We start from the raw sequence: 23,913 nt of genomic DNA, 5'->3' as shown, positions 1-23,913 counted from the left end.
ACAAAGGCAATACTCTGCAGTAGTAGATTTGGTCGGCTGTCGTATGTGTGTGTGTGTGAGGGGGGGGGGGGGGTATGTGTGTGTGTGTGTGTGTGTGTGTGTGTGTGTGTGTGTGTGTGTGGGTGTGTGTGTGTATGTGTGTGACATCCGCTCTACAGAGGTCTCCACAGTCCTGATGGCCTCGCCGATGGATGACATGATACAGTAGCAAGGGGTACAGTAGAAACTTGCCTTAGACAAACCGACATTAACATTTACAGCCATTAAAAGGACCCTTATCTTAGCTGGTGGTCGAAAAACACCATTAATACTCTCACATCGCAGAATGTGCCTAATCCTTTTGAAAATACTACCCGCGCAAAGTGTAAAGGCGGTAGGCTTAGGTGCTTCCTACTTATTTTCATCACTCACCCGATTCGCCGAGTCGTACTATACGCGACTGCTCTTACTCTAATATCAATCATGTGAAAAATATCTTTGATGTGGGCTGACTCAGTTGACAAACCTTCATTGTCTGAGATCACGTGGGCTCTAAGAACCAATTTACGAAACATCCCCTTCGCACTGAGAGCTGTGCTCCTCTTCAGATGTTTCCCCGTCTTGTAGCGCGGAGGTAAACAAGCCACCATACTGCGATAAGATCCATGGTTCTTGAGGAGTGAAGTTTTGTAATTTAATTTTATGAAGCACCAATATTTCTACCTACTGAGTTTTGATCTGATACCTACTTATAGTTTCTACGCTTTATAGCAGAATCGCATTACAGTACTGTTTAAAAATTAAAAGATTTAACAGAAATTTGCGATAATCTTGAACTAACGTGAAGGCTGAAGGATGAAACATTTTCACCCACGATATGAATGTATTCTGACGACAGAATAAGAATAAAATGAAGGCCATATCTTATGGTGGTGTGAGACACTTTTCTAAAACTTGCACATCATTCCATGAAACTTTAGGGATTGCAGCCGGATAATATCGACTTCTTGCCGCGATATTTCGGATCACAACCATTCAACCATCTTCGGGTGGGTGTTTTGCACTAGAAATTGCTGGTTCACATTCCTATCTTTATACCAAAAACTGTCGCATAGGCGCATGCGTGAAGTCAGCGACTACATGAGTGAGCTCTGTCGAATTCTGTTCCTATTCGAAAATTGTTCCAAGCACGGTCGCTGTAGAAATGCGCACTCGCGGACTTAAAATGCAGACGTAACATTAATAAAGTTACCTGTCGCCAGACTTGTCATTTGTCACAAAATGTATTCTTTCCGAAGAAATTAAAGTAATTACCGAGTCCCTCGCCGTATCCAGTTGAAAGCCGCCACCACGATTAATAAGATCTTGTGCTAAACGTATTTCCACAGATTCCTTAGTAACTGAATCCCAGAAGGATCTTGTCGAGGACAAGATCTCCGTCTCAGAATTATCCATGGAATGTCCTGTGGATATACAACTCTCTGCTGTTGCTGACTTATTGGGCTGTCTTTTACTGCAATGTGCACTTTGTCTAACGAATATAGTATTTTCTACAATAGTAAGGAGGTCTGTTGACTCCAGCCTTATGCAGTCCCATGTCGCCCTTTGCCGAACCGAGGAGACTTGAAGTCTTAGTAGGATGTTTCCTTAAGATTCTGCACTAATTTCGAAGAAATATTGCCGATGTAAGGGAAGAACGCCATGGACTTTTACCTCCCCTTATCCTCTTGATCTTGTGGGTAGTCACGTTTCATCTTCCTTAAGGTTGTGCCGATGTGCTGTGAAGAATGTCCAATATCTTCGAACATTGACTGTAGGCGTTCCAGCTTCTTCACAAGTTATTTTCCGTCAGACACAACATGTGCCCGGAGCACTAAAGTTCGGAGGGCGCCTATGGTTTGCGACGGGTGGTGGCAGCTACACGACTGTAAATAAAGGTCTGTATGTGTGAACTTGCGATAAACGAAATGCCCCAACGATCCATTAACTTTCCAACTTACCAATACGTCCAGAAATGGCAGACAGCTGCCCTTATCCACTTCCATTGAAAATTTGATATTCTCGCGGACAGAACTCAGATGCTGCAGGACGCTTGACAGTTCTTCTTCACCGTGGGGCCACACTACGAAAGTATTTTCGACATATCGCCAGAAGACTTTTGGTGTAAGTTATGCCGAAGCAAGTGCCTCCTCCTAAGGTCTTCCATAAGAAAAGATTTGCTACCAGAGGGGAGAGAGGACTACCCATGGCAACACCTTTAATTTGCTCAAAGTATTCGCTATAGGATGAAAAGTATGATGAAAAGACAGCATGATGCAACTGCGCTGTTATATCAGATTGGAAGTTACTGCTGATAACTGACAATGATTCCATGAGAGGGATTCTAGTGAAGAGTGCGATGAAACCAAAGCTAACTAATTAGTGCGACTAGCTGTGTGTAAGTGACTTCAGTCTATTAAGAACGTTTACGGAGTTGCGTGTATGATGTGAGTACTTCCCCCAAAAAGTCTCAGTAGAGACGCAAGATATCTAGGAGCGCCGATATTGCTCACAGTAGTCCATACTGGAAGACCTTTTTTGTGTTTCTTTAGAATACCATGTAACCGTTACCAGCCGAAATATTGTGGCAAGAAGTCGACGTTACCGAGCTGCGATCCTGAAACTTCATGGAATACTCTTTACGCTAGGAAAATTTCAAGGATCAAACTTGCATATCATTTATATAAGAACTAAAAAGAAGAACATGTTAAAGCTACTATGCAAATTTATAACCTCAGATAGTCGCAACCGAGGCAGAATTTTACCAAATAACCTCCAGGGCACGATCAAGACTGACAAACCTGCCTGGCATTTCGATACTGTGCTTTCTCTTTGCAAAGTCATATCGTAGGACACAGACATTGAAGAAGACTGCGCAGACATATGTCGCAATTTTTGTCCCAAGGAAACAACTTGGTCCCAGAATAAGAAGCAAGATTGCATCCCAGTGCTTGGGTAGTGAAGTGATAAACTTACACCAGAAAAAATTTACCTCTTCGTAACCATTACACCTAACATTCTCTGCAGTCTTGTTACTTAAATTTTGCTCTGTTGTTGAACTTTCCCTTGAATGTTACTCTGCTGTTGAACTTTCCATCCCATAGTATTCGCCGGCATAACAGCCAATGTGGAGATATAGTGCTTTCCCTACTAATTTTGCCTTAAGCAATTACATTGTTTCTGAAGTTTCTTTCAAGCAGTGGTAACCAATAGTGAGGCTTTTCAACCAGCTATAAATCCTTCGCAGTTGGGAGGATTCTTTTATAATGCAAGAAGCAACCAATATTCAACACCACTACAAGCACAGCGATTGTATCAGAGATTCGCAAACATTTGAAAAACTCAGGTTGATGCTCGTTCCCTTTGTTCTTCTAGAGAGTGAAATGGAAATCCACGTCCTAATTACGAAAATAACTTTGAAAATTATGTACAAAATGGCGGAGCAAATGTTGTATAACAGTATTTATCAGTTTCGTTCTATTTCAGAATTAATGAAACAAGAATATTGAGCCAGTCGGACACAAAACTCACTGAAATACGTGGGAAATGCGTTGTAACCAGAGGCTTTGGAGGTCACATTAGTTGCTCGAATTGACAGTTAAAACGTACGTAGGTGAATCACTACTGGGCAGAGCTCACAGAAGTCAGCTGATTTGTAGATTGCTCTCCCATTAAGAATAAATTTTCTCTCTCAGTACGTGTAACAGCTGCTGGGTTAATTGTGTACAAACTATTACATGTCAATTTATTCCAAAACCTTAAAGCAACATATTTTATAATGTAATATGGGCACACCCGAGTAAGTTTAGTCAGTTGTTTACATCATAGCTGCAGACAATATTCAGTACTGTGAGTGACTGCTCAGCCAAATACTTCTTCTCTTCCTTTTTTGCATTATTTTCTTCAGCCTTAAAAGCTTAGAGGCTTACTTAAAATGGGCAGGAAGGATCATAAATGTGTTCGCACCCGCAACATGCCTTCAGAGCAAGTAGTAGATGGGGAATTCGCTACGTCCCATGACAGTGCACCAGGCAAGTGGGAGAAATCTATTTGGTTCAAATGGTTCAAATGGCTCTGAGCACTATGGGACTTAACTTCTGAGGTCATCAGTCCCCTAGAACTTAGAACTACTTAAACCTAACTAACCTAAGGACATCACACACATCCCTGCCCGAGGCAGGATTCGAACCTGCGACCGTAGAGGACTCGCAGTTCCAGACTGTAGCGCCTAGAACCGCACGGCCACCCCGGCCGGCTAAATCTATATGCTTTAAAACTATTGTGCAAGACGCTAGAAGGAATACTTTCGGAAAGAAGACATGTGAAGCCAAGTGTAGCCACCAGAATGGTTTAGCACGAAACCAGCTGTTTCTCTGCGGTTACACCACAAAAGAACGTTCATGTTAAATCCTAGTAATGGGTACCCTATTTATGGCTCAGTATAATTATTGCTGTAGAATGTGAACTTTCCTGTGCATCTGCAGGTGTAAGATCTTTGGTTGGCCTGGGAAGAAATCTGTTATGGAGAGGGAGAGATGTTCTACTTCCTTCTACGTGCCAGATCAGCATTGGTTAATCACGACAAAATCGGTGAGAGCAGGTTGTAACCTCCCCACAAATAAATTCCGTAACCTCCCAATAAAAAGTGACTAACCTCCCAATAAAAATGTGACTCATATATAACCTTTCAATAATTAACTGACTGCGAATCTAAACTGGAAAATCTGGATTTCAGCAGCGCTACGTCATGGCCCTGAAAAGTCATTCTGAATAAACTGAAAATTCTTAATGATGTCGCCGGATAACGCGTATATATCTGCTCCTGTAAGAAATTTTTCTGGCACAGCCCAGTGCGATGCTGACCACTAGATTTTGTTATGCATGAGAAAAACTGATTTTCTTTACGATAATCGGCATGACTATGGATGTGAGAAATTAGTAAAAACTTTCAATTCAGATGAATGACTGTCAAAAGTTATCTTTATAAGAAAGATTATTGAAAGATTTTTGAAAACATTTGTATGGGACTTTCATATAACAATAGTACAAAAATCAGTTGTAGCAATTAACATATGCTCGTGGCTTTTACCTTATGCTACATCGCGCAGGCACCGCCATCGTTCTCCACGTCCGGCCTTCTCGAGCTACAAAACACCACTACTGGACTGCATCGTCCGAACTCCAGGACACAAGTGCTCTCCGTGAGCTATACAACTCGACAACTGCTCTCTACGAGCGACCTGACCCAACCGTCCGACTGCGAGCTACTACTGCTATTGCTGCCGACACTGCTCTCTGGTCTGCGATTCTATTGTAGCTTATACATCGCAGGCAGGGCGTGAGCAATCCATCGAAGTTACATCTGCTACAGAGCGCTGGCAATAACTTCCGTGGTCAGGGACCTCTTATAAGGTGTTTAACTTCTGGAGAAAATTATTGTTGGTCGGAACTCACGAGGTCTGCTGCAGTTCGACGGAGAGATTCCTACACTGGCAGAAACAGCCTAGTTTCTGAGAGTTAAGTCAGACAACAATAGCTGCCAGGTGAAGAGAGAAGGTACTCTTGCTTCCAACAAGGCGTCACATTGGAACTGAGTACAGAGAGTGAGCTGAACACAAAATTTCGAGCCGTTACTGCCGCCGTGTGTCTCACACACACACACACACACACACACACACACATATATACATATATATATATATATATATATATACGCCGTACAGAAGTGGTGAGAATGAGCTGGCGATGCAGTCACCGAACAGAAGGGGATGAGAGGCTACTTAACTTATCTCAAGATTTCATTGCACAGTTCTAACTTTCGCAACAAGGTAGTTGCTTCCATCATTCTGCTGGTGTTCGTACTTCTTTTCACGAGTTTCTTTCTTTAAGCAACTTACTCAGTCATTGGCTATATCCGTATATCGTTTCACGCTATGCTTTCATGTGTTCACTCACCTGTGTCAAGGCTAGCTTTAACCGTTACCATCCTATGTCCGCTTACACATATCTCAGTGGGTAGTTTTTTTTTTTATTCTTTGCTTTATGGTAATAAAGCAAATCGTTATAATTGCTGCTTTCGTTCATACCATAGATGAGCCCCTTCATTAATATCTCCATGTGAGCTGTGGTAACCATACATACATGCTTGACTGGTTCACCCCTAGTAGTTTTGTTTCAATAAGATGTTTCTATTGCATGACGTGGTTTCTCTTAAATTTGCATGGTCTTATTTGGAGATTCCCTTCCCTGTGGGTCACCAGAGATCAGACTTAAAGCAGCGTAGGGAATGGTAAACAGTTCAACTGACGCCTGACAAAACTAATTAGTACAGTCTAAAATTCAGCTCAGAGAAATTACGAATTGAACAGCAGGATTAGATATTTTTTGTTGTGTATATCCACGCTATACATTCACCTAGGTTAAACTACCACTGGCTTCTTCAGCGCATCGCATTACTGCAGCCACTACGTTGGCGTTAACACTCAAGTCAGCTGCAGTCTCGTTTCATAATGATACGTCATAGGCTGAAGTCACTTCAAATAGGTTCTTCATCCGCAAATTTTCTTGTAAGGTAAACTCTTTTCCGATTCTCGGGACTGTTGGAAGTGTAGCATAGTCAGAAGCAAAAGGCAAACTTCAGCCATTTTCAGGTAAACGTAATTCAGTAAGGTGAATGTCGTAGAGTAATTAATCTCCTAGAGAAGCATATGAAGAAGAATGGTGTTCAGGTCCCTTATAAAGGACTACATTTATTTCAGTAGCTGGTTATTTGAGCTTTCTGTGATATGTACAGAATCATATCCACCGGAAACGCAAGAAACGTCCAGCCGTGAAGTCTCTAGACAGGTTAACAAAACGGCAGCACCTCAGTGCTTTGTCTTCAAGAAAAAACGAGTAGCACTTTGAAACTCGATGGAGTTAAAATATACATCACTTCTTCTAGACAGTTATTTTTGAGCCCATAGCCCAGTCGTAACGTGTAAACTAATGAATTTAGATTTACGAACTACTGAACAACATTGGTGACATACGTTATTCCCACCAATAACACGAAAACCATTATGTCTGTCCACAGTTTGACGTGGTTGGGAATAGCTTTCTACCCTACTGTTGTAACCTGATACGACACGTAAGAAACGCATTTCACTGACCGCTGTTCGTAGTAATACCGACACATCACACATTAGATGGCAAGATATCTGACGACCATTCTCAGGCAATATGTGGGTCCGTGCAAAAACCACATTCGTAACTACCCTAAATTCGTCATCGTCTCGGTCGAGTGTGAATCCAGGATACGGACAATACAGTCAACTATGATACCGCGTACCTATTTAATCCGATACTTGTGTCAAAATCCTTACAATTACATGCTGAAAATTTCTGTGACTTTTGAATTAACTCTTCAGTCAGTAATTCACTTCAGCCCATTGCATGGTGGAAAAAATTACTAAAATACCCATGAAATGGTGATTTGCAATCCGTATCACCTACTGGTATGAAGCTACCCATTGAAGAGCACTACGATCCATTCAGGTACAATCAGTTTGTTTCTCTCAAAATGCAGGAACAAATTTATGGAATGTGCACTCTTCCTTGCAATACATACATTCTGTCCATGCCGATAGAGAAGTGATGATGCTACTTCCAAAGAGAAAGCCTGTTCTCTATGGGACAACATATAAGGACCAAGATTTGTTTGTAAACTTGACAAGTCAACACGCCTCGATCTCCTCACTAAGAAGTGCTGTACCAGAGATTAACGTCCATAGATTTCACACGAAGTTAGACAAGCAAAGTTTCACTGGGGAGCTGTGAGTTATCTATAGCTTAACAAATTACTGAGGATTTATATTTATAAACTCAATAGTTGTTCCGCCTAAGGTCAAATTAAACTGCGGATGGTATTTAGAACTATAAACAGCAAGAGAAGCAGAGTTTCGCTTAATTCTTCTTTGCTGGACTAATTTCCCGTATGTCCCTACGACAACACGGCAACCCTACGGACATATGGACTCTTGTGCAACATCAGTGACTATCTAGCTGTCAGAACCTAAATGTGTACCTCATTTCGTTCTAATACAACGTTTGGTGAAACTATTAGATGAATCGACGAGATATTCTAGGGTTATCAGTAACACACAACCAAGTAAATGAACAGGCGCTGGACAATGCCTGTGTTACGGTCTTGGAACAAGTTAAGTCAAGATCAATAGCAGGACGGAGACTCAAAGTTCCAGAACAGCTTAATTATGGAGTGGAATGAAATGAGAATATCAGAAAACTTTATAAACCAGTACGGAGCTTCAAAACTTCCAATTTATGCAATACTTCGACTTCAGAACGCAGTTAGCTGAGATCTGTCTCTCCGTTTCATTGTCCATTGTTGACAACTTCGACGGAATCTGAGTTTAGAGAACTGCTAGCATGACTGAAGAAAAGCCAAACGCGCAACAAACCGTTGACGAAATCGCTTAAAAATATGAATTTCATGAAACACTTAACGATAGTAGTGGAACGTTACGTCCCATGAATGTTACTTAGTCATTTCAAATAATTCGAAATTGTTCTGATGTTCACACAGCAGTTAATAAAGGAAAACATGATTGAGACGCCCTGTTAAACCCGCAGAACAGGACAGGTAGTTTAAATTGTGGAAAGGGGCCAAAATAAGCGGCTGTCAGTTACACTCGAACATACAAATTTATTTATTTGACCAAACATTACAAGAGCCAAGAAGATTAAAAAAAAAACACATAATAAATTTTTGGAACTTAATAACCGGCAGAATACGCCACACTATGTCATGCCTTAAGGGTAAGACCACTTTAATTTAGAATCGGCTGAAAGCCAAAAACTTAATACTCAAACCAAAATTAGAAATTTAAAAGTTAGAAGGCCTTATCTCAAATCAGCAATCTGACACCTTAAGAGCAAAACAACTTTAATTTAAAAATCGGCTGAAGGCGCATAACTTAAGACTCAAACCAAAATAAATTTTTAAAAGGCCGAAGGCCTTACCTTCAAACATTTTTTTAATTAGGCTGAACGTCCAAACAATCTGACACCTGAAGAGGAAAACAACTTTAATATGCCGGCCGTTGTGGCCGAGCTGTTCTAGGCGCTTCATTCCGGAACCGCGCGATCGTTACGGTCGCAGGTTGGAATCCCGCCTCGGGCATGGATGTGTGTGATGTCCTTACGTTAGTTACCTTTCAGCAGTTCTAAGTTCTAATGGTACTACCCGCGGTCTAAGGGTAGCGTCTTTGATTCATAATGAAAATGTCTTCGGTCCCGGGTTCGATCTCCGCCACTGCCTAAATTTTGATCAATAAGCAGCATTGGCGGCCAAAGACTTCCGGCATAAGAAGTCAGCCTCATTCTGCTCTCTTGTCCTAGGGGTGGGAAATTGCCCCTAAAGGCGGAAGAATCAGCAATGATAAACGACATGAGGATGCAGAAGGCAATGGAAACCACTGCATAAAAGACACGTAACGTGTATCCACAGGACATGTGGCCTGTAATTGAAGAAGTGTCATGATGATCTCTCCATTGGCAAAAGATTCCGGAATAGTCCACCATTCGAATCTCCGGCAGCGGACTGCCAAGGGGGAGACTACCATGAGAAAAAGATTGAATAATCAAAGAAAGGATAACGTTCTACGAGTCGGGGCGTGGAATGTCAGAAGCTTGAACGTGGTAGGGAAACCAGAAAATCTGAAAAGGGAAATGCAAAGGCTAATCTAGATATAGCAGGGGTCAGTGAAGTGAAGTGGAAGGAAGACAAGGATTTCTGGTCAGATGAGTATTGGGTAACATCAACAGCAGCAGAAAATGGTATAACAGGTGTTGGATTCGTTATGAATAGGAAGGTAGGGCAGAGGGTGTGTTACTGTGAACAGTTCAGTGACCGAGTTGTTCTAATCAGAATCGACAGCAGACCAACACCGACAACGATAGTTCAGGTATACATGCTGACGTCGCAAGCTGAAGATGAACAGATAGAGAAAGTGTATGAGGATATTGAAAGGGTAGTGCAGTATGTAAAGGGGGACGAAAATCTAATAGTCATGGGCGACTGGAATGCAGTTGTAGGGGAAGGAGTAGAAGAAAAGGTTACAGGAGAATATGGGCTTGGGACTAGGAATGAAAGAGGAGAAAGACTAATTGAGTTCTGTAACAAGTTTCAGCTAGTAATAGCGAATACTCTGTTCAAGAATCATAAGAAGAGGAGGTATACTTGGAAAAGGCCGGGAGATACGGGAAGATTTCAATTAGATTACAGCATGGTCAGACAGAGGTTCCGAAATCAGATACTGCATTGTAAGGCGTACCCAGGAGGAGATATAGACTCAGATCACAATATAGTAGTGATGAAGAATAGGCTGAAGTTCAAGACATTAGTCAGGAAGAATCAGTATGCAAAGAAGTGGGATACGGAAGTACTAAGGAATGGTTCAAATGGTTCAAATGGCTCTGAGCACTATGGGACTCAACTGCTGAGGTCATTAGTCCCCTAGAACTTAGAACTAGTTAAACCTAACTAACCTAAGGACATCACAAACATCCATGCCCGAGGCAGGATTCGAACCTGCGACCGTAGCGGTCTTGCGGTTTCAGACTGCAGCGCCTTTAACCGCACGGCCACTTCGGCCGGCACTAAGGAATGACGAGATACGTTTGAAGTTCTCTAGCGCTATAGATACAGCAATAAGGAATAGCGCAGTAGGCAGTACAGTTGAAGAGGAATGGACATCTCTAAAAAGGGCCATCACAGAAGTTGGGAAGGAAAACATAGGTACAAAGAAGGTAGCTGCGAAGAAACCATGGGTAACAGAAGAAATACTTCAGTTGATGATGAAAGGAGGAAGTACAAACATGTTCCGGGAAAATCAGGAATACAGTAACACAAGTCGCTGAGGAATGAAATAAATAGGAAGTGCAGGGAGGCTAAGACGAAATGGCTGCAGGAAAAATGTGAAGACATCGAAAAGATATGATTGTCCGAAGGACAGACTCAGCATACAGGAAAGTCAAAACAACCTTTGGTGACATTAAAAGCAACGGTGGTAACATTAAGAGTGCAACGGGAATTCGACTGTTAAATGCAGAGGAGAGAGCAGATAGGTGGAAAGAATACATTGAAAGCCTCTATGAGGGTGAAGACTTGTCTCATGTGACAGAAGATGAAACAGGAGTAGATTTAGAAGAGATAGGGGATCCAGTATTAGAATCGGAATTTAAAAGATCTTTGGAGGACTTACGGTCAAATAAGGCAGAAGGGATAGATAACATTCCATCACAATTTCTAAATTTGACTTTCGGAAAAGCATCATCCACACAATTGCGAAGAAGGCAAGAGCTGACAAGTGCGAGAATTATCGCACAATCAGCTTAACAGCCTATGCATCGAAGCTGCTTACTAAAATAATACACAGAAGAATGGAAAAGAAAAGTGAGAATGCGCTAGGTGAAGATCAGTTTGGCTTTAGGAAAATCAAAGGGACGAGAGAGGCAATTCTGACGTTACGGCTAATAATGGAAGCAAGGCTAAAGAAAAATCAAGACACTTTCACAGGATTTGTCGACCTGGAAAAAGCGTTCGACAATATAAAATGGTGCAAGCTGTTCGAGATTCTGAAAAAAGTAGGGGTAAGCTATAGGGAGAGACGGGTCATATACAATATGTACAACAACCAAGAGGGAATAGTAAGAGTGGACGATCAAGAACGAAGTGCTCGTATTAAGAACGGTGTAAGCCAAGGCTGTAGCCTTTCGCCCCTACTCTTCAATCTGTACATCGAGGAAGCAATGATGGAAATAAAAGAAAGGTTCAGTAGTGGAATTAAAATACAAGGTGAAAGGATATCAATGATACGATTCGCTGATGACATTGCTATCCTGAGTGAAAGTGAAGAAGAATTAAATGATCTGCTAAACTGAATGAACAGTCTAATGAGTACACAGTATGGTTTGAGAGTAAATCGGAGGAAGACGAAGGTAATGAGAAGTAGTAGAAATAAGAACAGCGAGAAACTTAACATCAGGATTGATGGTCACGAAGTCAATGAAGTTAAGGAATTCTGCTACCTAGGCAGTAAAATAACCAATGACGGACGGAGCAAGGAGGACATGAAAAGCAGACTCACTATGGCAAAAAAGGCATTTCTGGTCAAGAGAAGTCTACTAATATCAAATACCGGCCTTAATTTGAGGAAGAAATTTCTGAGGATGTACGTCTGGAGTACAGCATTGTATGGTAGTGAAACATGGACTGTGGGATAACCGGAACAGAAGAGAATCGAAGCATTTGAGATGTGGTGCTGTGGACGAATGTTGAAAATTAGGTGTACTGATAAGGTAAGGAATGAGGAGGTTCTACGCAGAATCGGAGAGGAAAGGAATATGTGGAAAACACTGATAAGGAGAAGGGACAGGATGATAGGACATCTGCTAAGACATGAGGGAATGACTTCCATGGTACTAGAGGGAGCTGTAGAGGGCAAAAACTGTAGAGGAAGACAGAGATTGGAATACGTCAAGCAAATAATTGAGGAGGACGTAGGTTGCAAGTGCTACTCTGAGATGAAGAGGTTAGCACAGGAAAGGAATTCGTGGCGGGTCGCATCAAACCAGTCAGTAGACTGATGACCAAAAAAAAAATCTAGGAGGGGACTGATGACCTCAGATGTTAAGTTCCATAGTGCTCAGAGCCAGAGCCTACTTTAATTCAAAATCGGCTGAAGGCCCATCACTTAAGACTCAACAAAACTAAATTTTTAAAAAGGCCAAATGCCTTACTTAAAACAGTTCTTTCAATTAGGCTGAAGGCTCACACAATCTAACGCCTTAAGGGCAAACAACCTGAACTTAAAAATCTACTAGAAGCCATACATATCAAACAACAAGAACAGATAAAAAGAAGCAGTACACTCAACGGCGCGCAGAACTTTCGAAGGGTCGGCCTGAAATTCAAACACTAATGCTCGCTTAGGTTAGACAGGCAGTCGGCCCAACTATTCTCGATCCGAAGACAACCCAACCGACAAACAGCCAACGGACCCACCGACAAGATAACTTCCGCTCCACCCAACCAGCCCACAACAGGGAGTTCAATGGAACAGCGTAGAAAGTATAGGGGTCCATAGCACTGAGCTGTCAAACTACACACCATGCTGGACAGCGACAACACGATGAGGAAAATACAATGCGTAAATTTAGATCAATGACCAGGGCAGGTAACCGGAACGTTAACGGTTACAAGGCAGAAGATTCTACTGGTGCACTTCAGTTCAAAATAATCAGGTACAGTTAAACTCCACGGGAGGGTGGCTAAAATCTGCCAACTTGAAGACACATGTTGTTGCTCGCGGGAATGTCCCAACAGCCGACAACGAAATCCAAACGACAGAATATGAACAGCCGTGACTTGCTGGTAGATTAAGTCCACACTCAACCTTTGTGTCCAGGATCGGTGAGCCACGGACCTCGTAGCAATGGGAACAGCACCACACACTCCGACCGCCCTTAGACACCGCCAGTGGCCCCGGCCAAACCACGCACTGCAGAGACAGCATCGCTGCTCCACGCCAACCGACCAACTCCCAGGACTGGAAACGGTGAAAGGACCAAATATACGTCGGCCGATGAGACGACCAACCGAACGACCAACCAACGGTCGTCCCGATCCAATCTCCCTACGTCAGACAGTTCATGTGCGTCGCCAGCGGTCGTCGAGCACTGGCTGTCGGCGCCTCACCGGCGCTCCGTCCCCGACTTCACTGCTGCTGCGTCCCGACTGCACTCCTGGTCCGTCCCGAACTGCTGCCAGACACACGACGACCCGGAAATACTGTCGGTCGCTCCAGAGATGGTACGACAGTGGCTCTGAGCACTATGGGACTTAACAACTATGGTCATCAGTCCCCTAGAACTTAGAACTACGCAAACCTAACTAACCTAAGGACAACACACAACACCCAGTCATCACGAGGCAGAGGAAATCCCTGACCCCGCCGGGAATCGAACCCGGGAATCCGGGCACGGGAAGCGAGAACGCTACCGCACGACCACGAGCTGCGAACAAGGTACGACAGTGCACTTATCGATACGCGCTGCTGCTGCCGCCCACGGGAAAGTAAGGCAGGAAGTTTGTGACGCCAGTAAACGGAATAAGAAAACGAGGTGGCAGTACTGTAATTGACGATGGCAAACAATAAATGGCCTGAAAACGAGCCGTGCACGCCTCAATGATAACAGTTAATTTACCTATGCTGCGATCTGACAGGAATGCTCAACACAATGAAACTATGGAAAGGGATATACTGTACAGTTGTCTAGCGCTGTGTGGTAGAATATGGCAATAACGCTTCTGAAAGCTCTTTTTAGTGTCACGTGGACATCAATGAGATCCTTTACGAAGTGGTTGTGTAGGAAACTTACGGACGAGAGTAGAAAAACTGGATGTACTATGGACATATGCAAACAAAACATTGACCGTCAGGAACGAGAGTAGAAAAAGTGGATCTAGTTTGGACATGTGCAAAGAAAACATTGACTGTCAAGAACTACTGAATGTAGACACAAGAATTTTATACGGGAAACTCCTTCAGAAACTTTCGATGCCCTTTTCCCATCTGCTACAGATCGGTGTATTGAGCTGACATGATGCACACTCAGAGCAAATATCACTTTCCACGTTATTTCGCTCGTTCTCATCCGCGGACTTATTACTCCGCTGCAACGCTCATTAATTTATAAAAGCTACTCAGCCAAACAGTGGATTTAACATCAGACACAAAGGCCCATGGCAGACAGCGAGCACGCTGGATTCCCTTTCATCTCTTGTAACCCCTGTATGAATTCTTTTGTGGTGGTTACGTGTACAGTGTGGCTCATTATAAACGTACTCGCTACCCAGCGCACTTACTTTATACTCGGGGAAATGGTTTCAGCATCAAGGTATGTGACATGCAAACTTTTTATTTTATAGTTGAATAACTGAGAAATCAGTTCATTTGTAAACAGTCCTTGATTTTAATTTTCATGTCAGTCACTTCTTTCAGATCTCTCTCAGCCAATTTTTTTCATTAATACTTGAGTATTCGGCGTCCTTTGTGGCTTTGCATGTTCCTGAACCACAGGAAAGAACTTTCTGGAATTTAACATGTAATGAATCTGCTGTCAGTCATTGTAGATTTTCTGCTGCCGTTCTTTTGTCAAGAAGTCATGTTGTTGTGTGATATGCTTCTTTTAGCAAGCAGTACTCTGTTGCTGTACCTTGATAAAATGAAAAGGTTCCTTTATTTTATTGATACATGTGACAAAATGTAATACGTTTCCTCTCATTTCCTCTCTTTGGTTTCGAAATTGAGCACCGCATACTATCTGCATGTTGAAATACATATTGACGTCGGATCATACACAGTACCAAACTTGCGTTAACAACGAGATCTTCCTTTCCATTTTCACATTTATCATAGCAATTGATGAATACTTCGATGTTTTTTAATGAATGTAGCTGTTAAGTCCATATTTTCATATTCGAGAATTGTTCGCTGACAGTAGATATAAATCTCCATTCGTCGATAAGCCTGTACAGTTAGTTCATAATTCGCAAAATTTAAATCTGCTTACTAGACTTAGAAATACCGCAAAATTTTTTGTTGAAAAATAGGAAAGTCTGAACTGTGCGTCAAAAAACATAAACATATTCCGTGATTTAACTTGTGAGAACATGTTGCACTGCTACGTTGTACGATAGAACTAAACGTTCGTGCAGGACACACGGTGATGAAATCAGTTGTAAATGACACAGAGCGAAACAAATAGAGCAGCGAGTAAGATACGGGAGGCATATTTGAAAGGGGATCACGAACTATTTGATTATTTCCACTTTCAGCGCTTACATTTCATACAATAGATGTTTATCATGATCCCTCCACAGCAATTCCTTTCCTGTGTCAATTTCTTCACCTCAGAATAACACATACATCGAATTTTCAGATTTTTCTCATGTATGTAAGGTGTAACAAAGGGGCGTTGCCAAAGTTTGAACTATTTTAATTGATGTAATGAAAAACAAACTGACGATAAGCACCCATGCATGAAAAACGTCATCCAACAACACCAGAGGGCGACGAAATGTAAGGGTGTAACGTCAGCCGCTAGGACTCAATAACCATCTCTATTGTCGTTGAATGGCTTTTCCAGATGTGACTTCCTGTTCTCAGTTCCATCACGCAGGTGCCTCTACAGTCCCCCGAAGTGTATCGGTGTCGTCTTCTTATATCTGCACATTTCGATCCCTGTCTTTGTACACAATTTTTGTCGTTATACTATGAGTTATTCGCATGCTTCTTAGGACGGTGTGATCCATCTTATAGTCAATTTTTTTCCGCATATCCCTCTCCTCGCCTGTTCTGCTGATACAGTTCTCATATTTTATCACGTCACTTAATTTTCAGGATTCTTTTTAGCACAATATTTGAAAAACTCCGATTCTCTCCTTTTCCGGTTTCCCCATAGCTCAAAACCCACATTCATGCAACGTTGCGCTCCATCCAATGGTTATCGGAAATGTCTTTGTCAAACTAAAGTCTACGTTTGATGCTACTACATTTCTTTTAACAGTATTTCCATTTGATATATCCTCCTTTCTTCGTCAGTAACAGCTTTAGTTAACTACATTGCGTTTCGGAAGATGAGTCTCCTGACGAAGGGTACGGCTCAAGGATAATAGTCATAATAAGTAAAGGTGATGTGGAGGTAACCACGTGACTCCGTTTTGCGTGAGGAAAAACTTTTTTCTAACTGAAAAATTTGGTTCGTATACCAGTTTTCATAGAATACAGCTAATGCGTTCATTAACTCTAGACACGAACTGTAACTCAACAGAGTAAGAAGGCAATTCATCACCCTTATTGTTAGCATAATTAATAAAATTTCGTTCAAAAGCCTGGTTTATGGACAAACCATAGTAAGCCGTTAGGCAACCGTAAGTAATCTAACTCCGACACATGGTGGTAGACTATCTTCACATTTCAGGGGTCTATGAAGTGACGTGTGACTGTGGCAGAGTATGCATCTGCCTCCTAAGAGTCATCCAGCGAATTTTCTCTGGTGTTTCGGCAGATATTTGCAATTTCGTTTTAGCAATGTGTGGCTGCAGTCAGCCCAAACAAATACTGCTCGTCGTGTCTTTCATGCATCAACGGAGAGTATCAGTTTGTTTCCTACTACGAATGAATTGATTTTTAAAACGAAACTTTACGCGCTTATTTGACAGAGCAGTCTGAAATTACTGTAGCGCGATATTCGTTTTATCAATATGTGTTAATAGGGACATCAAAACGCGATGAATAAATAGTACTCCAGCAGTGGTTATTGTGCCTCCTTAGCTCACGGTGATTGCTATCGCCGCGCAGCAGCGCTACTCAGTCGCTGTTGGATTACCAGTTAATCTCCGTGAATCACAGGCCCTGTTAATAGATACAGATATAACGCATACCGCACTAGAATAATCTGGGACTGCTCCTTCGAATGGATACATAAAATTCCGCCTTAAAAATCGTTTTCTCCATCGACAATGGGCGCCGCATGAAAGATGTGTTGAGCAGAATTTATATGGGCTGGCTGCTGCCACACGTAGGGGGTGACTGCTGCTACACATAGAAAAAACAAAATTGCAGATATCTGCCGAAACACTAAAGAAAATATGCCTGATGACTCTTGGGAGGGACACCCTGTGCAGGTGGAAAGGAAGGACTGTAAAAGAATGTGTTAAAGAGCACAAACCTCACACGTGGTTAAAACAAAGTACTAAATCAGAAGGAATGTAGCCAATACGTAGATTTCAACAATGTACGTGTTCCGGCCAAGGAAGCTAACACATAATAGGAATGCCCCGTAAGCAATTGTGAGAGCGTTGCTATAGACTTCCAGTTTGGTAGCTTCCCGCTACCAATGGAGTAAATATGCAGCCACAATAGGCGAAAAACACAAACAATGACGAGGAAACAACCTCTGTGGCATGACAAATATATTTTTGTAAACATTCCGCCTCTCTTGCTCTGCCTGCTTCGCTTTCCGTCCACAATCCATGGCTTACCATTAATAACCGGAAGAATTTCACTCAGTAACCCCACTTCTTCAGCATAAGCACGGAAAAACACCCTTTTTATAGGTGAATGCGACGCTGGCTGAATAAGATCAAGGCAGATGTATAGTAATTTCAACAGCGCAGAAGAAACTGGAGAGAAACGTGACGTGACCTAACAACCTAGAGTCCGCCCGCGGTAGCTGAGAGGTCAGCGCGACAGAATGTCAATCCTAAGAGTTCGATTCCCGGATGGGTCGGAGATTTTCTCCGCTCAGGGACTGGGTGTCGTGTTGTCCTAATAATCATCATTTCATCACCATCGACGCCCAAGTCGCCGAAGTGGCGTCAAATCGAAAGACTGGCACCCGGCGAGCGTTCTACCCGACGGAGGTTGCTAGTCACACGACATTTACATTTACAACCTAGAGAGTTTCACTTTCCGTGAGAACGGACATGAATGCTTGCGGACTTACAACTTTTTTCTTGGTGAACTCGAAAAGCTACTTCGTCCTATTCTAGCTCATACACCCATATCTTTCATTTCTCGGTACTCATCTCTCTCTTACCGACAGTAAATATGTAAGGTGGCAGAACATGTGATTCTCCACGACAGTACGATTCGGTTGATGTGGCACATGAAATAGTTTGGACGTAATTATCTTAATTTGCATGATGCGGATTGCAATGAGCAATGGGCACATACGTGGCTTTGGAGTACACGGTGTTAACAGCCCATTCCTAATTTGCATGCAGATAAATGTGTACGTTTCTATAGAAATGTGGATCTGAAGCGAAAGGGGCCATTCGCCCTGGTTAGTACGCAGAAGCGCGACGTGGAATTCAACTTTAAGGAACAGTAGGGAGGCACAAAATACCGACTTTCACCTTAGGAAGCCAATTTCAAAGACAATGGTCTGGGTTCTTGCCACTGTGCAGGTGGAAGAAACCCTCTGCGTCGAAGACTTAGTAAACACTCGGATCACATGATACTGTGGTGAAGAACGCGTAAAGACAACTGCCCAGGCGAAACTTAAACGGAAAAATAACTCATTGAACAAAAGGAAGACAAGGAGGGAGAAGGCAACGTTATTGCATTGCAGGGTTTACTACGAAAATCCTGATTGGCTCGAACAAGTAAGAACAGAATGCACCGAGAGCTCCAATTGGTATGTACCAGTGTTTGCGCGAAGCAAAATCACGGTTCAGTAGAGGGAGGGTGGGGGAATAGTTCACGACATTCTAGTCAATTGCGAGTGGCTAACTGAGGCTCTTTTATCTCGAGAGGCGTCAAGTGTTGCATGGGGCGCCTAACGCTCCGTGATGACGCAGAGAGAGGTTTTCCTATTAACGTGTAGGGCACTCTGTTGTCCTTGTGGTGGGAAACTTCCCTAAAGGCGGAATAATCAACAATGATCAAAAGCATGGGGGTGCAGCAGGCAACGGAAACCACTGCATTAAAGACACACAATGTGTATCCACAGGACATGTGGCCCGTAATTGAAGAAGTGTCATGATGATCTGTTACTTCCCACTACATGAAAGTTGTTTCTACCACTAGCAACCACAATCATAGTAAATAATGTTTTGGGGGATACACTGTAACTGTAATGTTTTCATTTCATCCTAGAGAAACGTATTTGATTGATTTCCATTTGTGTTTAATTTTCTGTGGATATCAGTCATAGCTGCTACCGGAACCATGATAAATAATGCAGTATAGCGCGGGAGTCCTTGTGCGTTAGATTTTCTGTAGCCGCTGTAAAGGCGTAATAATGGACAACGTACTGTCACTGTGTCTCACAGCTGACATCATGACTGCTACACAATGCACCCATTTATTTCTTTACTCAAAATGGCTCTGACCACTATAGGACTTAATGTCTGAGATCATCAGTCCCCTAGAACTTAGAACTACTTAAACCTAACTAACCTAAGGACATCACACACGCCCATGACCGAGGCAGGATTCAAAGCTGCGACCGTAGCAGTCGCACGGTTCCAGACTGTAGCGCCTAGAACAGCTCTGCCACCCTGGCTGGCTATTTCTTTACTAATATTATTCTTTGCCTCCAACATGCTGAATTTTCATCTACCAAGAGTACTTATTCAAGACCTATTTTATCTCCGTAAGCTTGCATTTCATTGCCTTTATCATGAAGGTGTCGCCCACAAAAGGTCATATCGAAGCGTTCACTTTCTTGTATCACTGCTTCACCACATGTATCCCCAACGACATAAAAATTGTTCATCTCTTTTGCAGTAACTACCCAACGAAAAACAAAGATCACCGTTTAACACGTATATGTCAAGCTTTCGTGGATGCTGAAAAATTTCAGAAAATACGGGCATCCTTTGCTGTCAGGGGACACTCTTTCTTACCGTCTAATAGAGCTCATGGCACAACAAGAGATCACTGGGAATAACTGACAGAGTATATACCATTGTGAACTACGTTTAACTGATCATTATCAGTCTCTGAGTAAGTTATCTCAACAGATGATATCTTGGACTTCAAGTCGGGGTGCAAGAGGTTTTACAAGAGGATAACCCATTCACTAGAGATAGTTACATCATGAATGGACTTGAAAGCAGCATTCAGTGTTTCCACATCCCATCACTTTGTCTTTAATTATGAGATATTTGGCACTGTAACAGCCTGAAGTATGGTCGGTAGTTTAAATACCTGCACGTTCAGATTAGGAGTACCTGGAGTTTCTAGATCCTGTGTCAACTTTCCAACTGTTCGATCCTGTTCAGATGACTACATTCCTATCAACGCAACAAATGTGACAGATATAAAGAAGTCGGCTGCTAACATAGTGCAGGAAGAACACATCCAAGGATTCATGAATGTTTTTCAAATGGTTCAAATGGCTCTGAGGACTATGGGACTTAACATCTATGGTCATCAGTCCCCTAGAACTTAGAACTACTTAAACCTAACTAACCTAAGGACATCACACAACACCCAGTCATCACGAGGGAGAGAAAATCCCTGACCCCGCCGGGAATCGAACCCGGGAACCCGGGAATGTTATTCATAAGTGGCCAACTCATTCCGGAACATTGAACGCAGAAGATATGTGAGTGGTGATTTACAATACTGATAAACAGTTTGTTTTCATGAACAGATATTGCGAATTCTTGAAACATTGTGTCTGACATTTACTTATATTTCCATTAAACATTTTGTTTGTGTGATGTAAAGGTTTTAATATTTTTATTTCTCACTTATTTCAGAAAAGCCCTACTGCTAGAGAAGTATTCGGCTGTAGTCAATAAATAGAAACCATATTTGAGTTTGTTGTTGTTGTTGTGGTCTTCAGTCCTGAGACTGGTTTGATGCAGCTCTCCATGCTACTCTATCCTGTGCAAGCTTCTTCATCTCCCAGTACCTACTGCAACCTACATCCTTCTGAATCTGCTTAGTGTATTCATCTCTTGGTCTCCCTCTACGATTTTTACCTTCCACGCTGCCCTCCATTACTAAATTAGTGATCCCTTGATGCCTCAAAACATGTCCTACCAACCGATCCCTTCTTCTAGTCAAGTTGTGCCACAAAGTTCTCTTCTCCCCAATCCTATTCAATACTTCCTCATTGGTTATGTGATCCACCCACCTAATCTTCAGCATTCTTCTGTAGCACCACATTTCGAAAGCTTCTATTCTCTTCCTCTCCAAACTATTTATCGTCCATGTTTCACTTCCAAACATGGCTACACTCCATAAGTTTAATAAGTCATAATAATTGTTCATAGTGGTATCTCTCACCTGGTCACAGCAAAAAATTAAGAAAATGCCCTATAGAATCTTAAAACAATTTTTTTCCTGAAAACTATGTCAGATGGACATACGGACCTTCTGAAATCAGAGATACAATTATTTTGCAATTAATGTGTGAAAGAATAAGTGCAGTGTACAATACAATGGATGATAATATCAGATGGTGACAATAGTAGTCCGCAGCTCGTGGTCGTGCGGTAGCGTTCAATTTTCTTTTCCTTTCTTCTGTATATTATTCTTTCAGCATCTTGGATGCCTGAGCTGTTAAGCTGATTATACGATAATTCCCGCACTACTCAGCTATTGCAGTATTCGGGATTGTGTGGATGACGTTTTTCCGAATATCAGGTGGTATGTCTCCAGATTCATACATTTTACACACCAACGTAAATAGTCGTTTTGTTGCCACCTACCGCAACGATTTTAGAAATTCTTATGGAATGTTATCTGTTATTTGATCTTAAGTCCTCCAAAGCATTCTTAAATTCTGATTCTAATACTGGATCCTCCATCAGACAAATCTTTCCCCTCGTAAAGGCCTTCATTGCACTCTTTCCAGGTATTCGCACTCTCCTCTGCATTTAACAGTGGAATTACCGTTGCAGTCATAATATTACCGCTCTTGCTTTTAATTTCACCGGAGGTTGTTTTGGCTTTCCTATATGCTGATTCAGTCGTTCAGATAATCAATTCTTTTTTTATTTCTTCACAATATTCATGTAGCCATTTCGTCTTAGCTTCCCTGCAGTCCTGTTTATTTCACAACGACCTGTATTTATGTATTCCTGAGTTTCCCATAACATTTTTGTACATTCTTCTTTCGTCGATCAACTGAAGTATTTCTTCTGTTACCCATGGTTTCTTCGCAGTTACCTTCTTTGTACCTATGTTTTTTTCCAACTTCTGTGATTGCCCTTTTCTTAGGCGTCTATTTCGTTTCAACTGTGTTACCTAATGAGCTATTTCTTATTGCTGTATCTATAGCCTTAGAGAACTCACGCATATATCGTCATTTCTCAGTACTTCCGTGTACCACGTCTTTGTGTATTGATTCTTCCTGACTAATCGCTTCAATTTCAGCCTACTCTTCTTTACTACCACATTGTGATCTGAGTCCATATCTGATCATGAGTATGCGTACAAACCAGTATGTAATTTCTGAATCTCTGTCTGACCATGATGTAATCTGACTGAAATCTTCCTGTATCACCTGTCATTGTTCTTGTATTGTCTTTCTCTTGTGCTTCTTGAAAATAGTTGTCGCTATTACTAGCTGAAATTTATTACATACCTCAGTGAGTCTTTCCCCTATCTCACTCCTTGTTCCAAGCCCATATTCTCCCGTAACCTTTTCTGCTACTCCTTCCCCTACAACTGGATTCCAGTCTCCCATCACTATTAGATTTTCATCTCCCACTACGTACTGTATTACTCTTTCAGTATCCTCATATACTTTTCTATCTGTTTATCTTCAGTGTACGACGTCGGCATGTATACTGAACTATCGTTGTCGGTCTTGGTTAGCTGTCGACTCTTATATGAACGAGCCTATCAGTAAACTTGTCACAGTAATACTTTGGTATATATCAAAGTTATCCTGTTTTATTAGGTATGATGTGCTCCCACAATTATTTAGTAATACCAAAGTAATCCTGTTATTATTAGATATGATATGCTCCCACTATTATTTAGTAATTAGTTTTACAGGACTATGATTTTACATCTGGCATTTCGTGGGGAGCGATTATTTTTCTTAATTTACGGCAAATTTTGAGTTTGATGTCCGGAAATATATGTTAATGGCATAAACTCAGTCACTGGAAAATGGCATTAAAAGGTCAAAACCTGCGTCGTAATTAATAAACAACAATTCAGTCTTTTCGTTGCGTCACGTTATTGAGGTGCGATAGTTAGCACAGGAGCCCACTAGAGTTATTCTAAACGTGGGTAGCTGACCTTAAGGTAAGGCGGCTACTCGGCTTATTTTCCGGCAGCCGTAGGTGATTCGACG

The sequence above is a fragment of the Schistocerca piceifrons genome, chromosome 4 (genome assembly GCF_021461385.2).
Source record: "Schistocerca piceifrons isolate TAMUIC-IGC-003096 chromosome 4, iqSchPice1.1, whole genome shotgun sequence".
In the NCBI taxonomy this organism is placed as follows: Eukaryota; Metazoa; Arthropoda; class Insecta; order Orthoptera; family Acrididae; genus Schistocerca; species Schistocerca piceifrons.
This window is presented reverse-complemented; position numbering follows the sequence as displayed.